Source organism: Arachis stenosperma, chromosome 3, assembly GCF_014773155.1.
Source record: "Arachis stenosperma cultivar V10309 chromosome 3, arast.V10309.gnm1.PFL2, whole genome shotgun sequence".
NCBI classification, from domain to species: Eukaryota; Viridiplantae; Streptophyta; class Magnoliopsida; order Fabales; family Fabaceae; genus Arachis; species Arachis stenosperma.
In genome coordinates this window covers 46,533,667-46,539,524 of record NC_080379.1, presented here as the reverse complement: position 1 = coordinate 46,539,524, position 5,858 = coordinate 46,533,667, and positions in this window count along the sequence as shown.

Sequence of the window (5,858 nt, the reverse complement as noted above, 5' to 3'; positions counted from 1 at the left end):
CGAGATTCTTTGAAAATATTTATCACCTATCAAGAATGAGCTGAAGAGTACTGTATAGAATTCAAATTGATACCTAGATTATCAATATTTTAAAAAAGTCTCGCAAGTGAACATTTTGTCATTTTTTTTAAGGCATGGAAAAAAATATATATATTTGTTTAATTTATAAATTGTTAATCTTTTAATAAAGTAATTTAAATTAGATAAAAAAAGTATTTTATTTCATGAAAAACAATTTTAACAGATAGATTAAAATTTGTTAGTAGGACTATAAAAATTTTTAATGTCATACTGATTTAAGTAAATACATGCATGTACCCAAATTTTATATAAAATATTCTGCATAGTCTATAAAAATTTGAAAATTAAAAAAAAATTTACTTACGTAAATAACTAGGACATTACAAATTTTTACAGTACTCCTGATATCTTTTTGAAGCCATTTGTTTTACATTCCTTTGCATGAAATGAAATAATGTTTTTAATTTTTAAATTATTAATTATTCGGTGATGTGAATTTTTCTTTACTGGGACATAGTTTATTATTATTATTATTATTATTATTATTATTATTATTATTATTATTATTATTATTATTATTATTATTATTACTTTGCACAATCAAATAGTCATAGATAAAGTGAAAAAACTATGACGTGTAATCATGACTTGAAAACTATAAGGGCCAAATTTTTTCCATATATAATACAAATACAAAAGTTTATCATTTTGCTATGATGGAGAAAATATAATGTACTTAACATTTAACAGAATTAAGATAATTGTTCAAAAAATAAATTATGGTACGACTTTATTATTAATATTCATCATAAAAAATTTATGGAATTATTCGAAAATAAATTTTAGGAAGGAAACATCTTTCTTAATTATATTTTTAAATAAACTTTAATTTTAGGTTTAAAATGGAAATTCAAGCAAATTTTTTAATAATATTAATTTGTCGTATCTAATTATTCAATTATTTTTTAATCACATTTAGATCAGTTAATGTAAAAAAAAAAACATTTCCTTTTACTGAATTATGTTTTTTCGAAAATAATTTACTGCTAAAATTATTAAACTTCTCACAACCCACGTTTAAACAAAATTATGAACGAAAAAATTTAACCATCAAATAGAAAGAAATGAAAATAGCAATACCACAAATTGCACATCATCGCATCATGAGCACCCAAACCAACATTACCCCCAATTTAAAAAACTAGTTCACCCCAAAAACATCAGGAAACTTTGGCATTTGGCCATATACCCAAAGACTATAAAAAAAAAATTCCTTAATGGAGAAGGAGCTAGAAGCAATGAACAGAAAATTAACCTCGAATACAGCGATCATTTAATGAGAGAGAGAAAATAAACAGGAGAGACGTTCTTGAGTATATGTGCATGAAGGAGATCACCATGAGAAGCATCCATGCGGAACATGCATGCATTTGGTGAGAAGGATTACCCCGTTCTACTTGCTTCTTTATGTGTCCATGCCTCATGGTGACATCTTTGTCCATCTAGCGATCCATAGGCGGAATTACGGTTATACCCTTGTGGTGCTTAGGGCGCGAATTGTGCTAAATTCCATTTTATTGGAATTTTCAGAGGGTCATAGCTGGAAATGTGCTTAAGTTAATGTCAACTGATTAAGTGTATCTATGTGTGCATACTTGTAATGATTACATAGTCCTCTCAAGGGAAAGTATGTACCACCTACCACGACCTAGGCTTGGGTGATATGTAAGCGTAGATGCTGTGAGTGGATTACTGCTCCTCTTTTAGAAGTTAGAACTGGAACAACATCTTCACTAGTTTCGAACTGGAAGCCCTACGGACGATCAACATGGAAGCCTCGGAGTCCTTTCTACAAGATTCTCAGGACATTCCTTTAGAAGAGTAAGTTCGCTATACATGCAGCATGTATCAATATTAGCGTTGTAACAAAAATGTTCTCCTTCACATTTGCTGGCGTTGACTGTGCTCGTGTCTTGACTGTGTAGGTTGGACCCCGGCGAAAACATTGTACAAGAGCGTGATCGATCCACAAACCACGTGGACGCTGTCATGAACCTTGACCTAACCATAGAAGGGGTGAGCAAAATATTGCTGTTGACCTACATTTTCCATGGCTTGTCATAGAGGACGATTATATACATTTATAAAATTCGACAACCCTTTTTTGCTATACCATGTGTCTCTCATGTCGTTGTTAGTAGTGAAGTTTTGTGCTTCTTCTGAACTCGTATCTGTTTTGTTTGACAGCCCCTTCGAGAGCAGCTTTCACAGCCTAATGCAACGGCTGAACATGATGCGGTGGAAAAAGACATGCTGGCGCGCATTTTTCTTCATGAGAAGGTATCTCGTGACCCATTTCGTTGCCTAACCGTGTGTGAGTGTGTCGTATCTGACATTGTTGCGGGTGTTACAATTAGTAAAACTTCAGTCGTGTATAACCGTGGAATGTTTGACTTTGGCGTGTTTGCACTTTATTTACACCAATTTTCAGCACATTCAAACATTCGCGGAGCTTCAATGAAACTTGTCTTGGGGGAGGGGGGGTGATTCATTGAAAATATTATCCCGTAATAATTAAATAAAAAAAAACCTGTACGTATGATTTTATTCAAAATTTGTTATTAACATGTGACATTCCATAGATTTAAATTTAAATAAAAAACTATAGTCGATTTAGATTATCAATAAATTTACTTTACGTTAATAAACTAAACCAATTTTAAAAATTTAAATTGGCATAACCGATTATAAATTTAATTAGAAAGAAGAACTTATATTTGTATGTAGAAAACCATTTTTTCACCAGAAAGTACGTTTCTTTTAAAATGATACAGAAACTTCTCTTGGGGGGGGGGTATTTCATTGAAAAAATTATGCAGTTATAATTAAATTAAAATAAAAACTGTTAGTATAATTTTATTCAATATTTGTTATTAACATGTAACGTTGCATATAATTAAATATAACTTAAAACGTATAGTGCATTTAGATTACCAATAAATTTACTTTACCTTAATAAAGTTAACTAATTTTAAAAATTTAAGTTATGTTATCACCGATTATAAATTTAATTACAAAAAAGAATTAGTTTTGTATTTAAAAAATGAATTTTTAACCAGCAAGTACGTTTCTTTTAAAATATACAGAATGAAGTATTAGTTGTCAATTAATCTATAACTTAATCGTAGTTTATAACTTATACAGAAAAAAACTTTTAAACATGAAGAACAAGATACATGTTTATAACATTTTGAAGAATTTATTTGGACGTTACACAGCATTACTTGGCACTTATTCAATATTTTATTAACTCGCGAAAGTAAAGACAATAATAATGCTACTTTATAACTGTTTTTTGTTTGAGAGACATAAGAAGTTGGCCAATGTGACTGCACTGAAAATGGCCTCTTAAAATGGGTCTTACTATTCCATGTAAATGGTTAATAATGACTCTAAAGGGATATTTAAAACGGGCCTATGTTCGGGCCAGTCCATACGAGTGACAACGTCATTGTTTCATTCAACCAGAAGGCCAAAAACAATTTTAATTAAACAATTTTTTAACCAAACGGGAACCTTTAAACCCTCCTTCTTTGGCTTTCATCTGCGAACGATGATTCCGTCATCTCCACCTTGACATCCTTGGCTGCTGAGAGAATCAATCACAGACCCACAAAGTCCTAATCCTCCATGTCATCCCTCTACTTGAAACTCTGTTGCCGCCAAAGTCCTTTTGCCGTCTTTATTTCTTCGTCACTTTGAGGGGAAGGTGAATTTGGGTTTAAGCTGTGTTCTCTGTTACGTTTGTTTGCCTGATATAATTTGCAATAATGTCATGGTGGTGCGCAATACCAGCGACCAATGTTATTCATTCCACTTCCATCCATCACTTCTGTAGGATACTCTGTAGCTTTAACATTTCATTACATATTCAATTGTCGAGCTGAGACATGCAACCTATTCCCAATTGCATTACTAGTAAATCCGTTTTTATTCTTTCCTTGTTCTAATGTTTTACTGAACCTTTCATGCCTAGCATATCTAATCGAATAGGATTATTTGCTGCTACTCTGAACGAATTGCAGTGTTTATTATGTCTGATTTCATAACTCTGTTACCGGCTTACTGCTTGACGCAAAATAGCACAGCCCATGATGGAGAATCGATACTCAGTTTTTGGACCTTATTTCCCCTTGTAAAAAATTTGATTGCACTACCTTGACGACAATATGCATCGCCTATATTACTGAGTCACTGTGAATCTGTTGTTCAGTAGAGATTAGCTCTGCGATACACATTATTTAGATTGTGTTTATTCTTCTGATGTTAATTACTTGTTGATGAAAATCAATTTTGTTTTAATTCTTGTGATGTGCTATGTCAATGAAGGGTTCCAATGAAAAGCTTGCGGACATTGAGTCTCGGTTGGCCATCATTGAGAAGAGGACAGCCACCTTCGACGGGTATTTGCTCCAAATTCTTGACTTGGCTCAACGGCAACATGACCGAAGCGGTAGCATCGTCATGGTTCCTAGGCCGTGTATGCCACCGCAGCAAGAGGACAACACAAAGAGGAACACCTCCTCAGAGGTCGTTCCCCAATCAGGTAACGTCACCACTGTTTCTGCCCAAACTGAGGTCAAAAGCATCACACAACAACGAGGTTCCTTCACCCATCTGAGGCCACCCTCCGAGAAAGGCAAAGGCATACAACAAGGCCCAAATGCAGAGGGGTCCCTGTTTGACCTCTTTGCACCTGACTCGCCGTGTGAGGAGGATGACCTTGTCATAGATGAAACCAAATCAACACCAAGAAATATCACGGGGGCCTCTCACCTCAGTCAGCACATGACTACCCAGCAACATTGGGCTGTTGGGCTATCAAAGGGAACTGGTCAGTGGCACGGCAGGATATCTCAAATCCCTTCATCCACTTATGAGAAGGTACGATGTAGTTGTTCATTCTGATTAATTTTGTGGTCATCCTGCAGCACGGATTGTTCTTGGAAGGTGTTTGCATGTGTTCAAACGACTCTAAACATATTTCATAATAACAGGACATTTCAAGCCTCCCAGCTTGGTCTGACTTTGACAGCACAACTGAACTGTGTGGCCTATTCACGTCGACTCCAACTATGAGCAAACCTGCTAAGCTGCCGAAACTGGAGCGCATTGAGATGACATGTTTAGGCAGGCCAGCATCTTCAATGACCCGAGACATGCAGGTGCTGATGCAGGATTCTGTAACCCAAAGTCGTCCAAAGAGGACCGTCATCAGGCAGGCCGCACGAGGCCGTGGGCGTGGCCGTCGCAACAACCATGTTGATCCCACTGAACCCCGAATCCCAAAGGTAGTAGCCATGCTTTGTGTAACAATGACACTGTTATCAAATTACCTTACCTAAACTGCCATCAATCTATAGCCTATATAATTCTAACCCTCTAAGTCTTGCAGACGTATGAAATGGTGTTCAGGCCATTTAACAATATGGGACTCTCGTTGCAGGAGTGCAAGTTAGCGGCTTACATTTTCGGGAAAGAACTTCCACCTGAGTGAGACATCTAACACGAGTATTCTGTTATGTGCTAATGTGCTAGTACGTCAATATTATTTTTTACTAACTAGTTCCGATGTTATGTCAGGGAGATCTTGTTTAAGTATTCATTTTTCGACTTGCCTCGGGCTCTTTTCATGTCACTGGCCCCCCCACAAACCCCATGTCTTGATGTAAGTCATCGAAAATATTTTTTTGAATGTAAACTTTGAACCTTCAACCCTGATGTGTATACATACTCAACTTTTGGCGTGGTTGCAGATAATTAATGCAACATGCCTG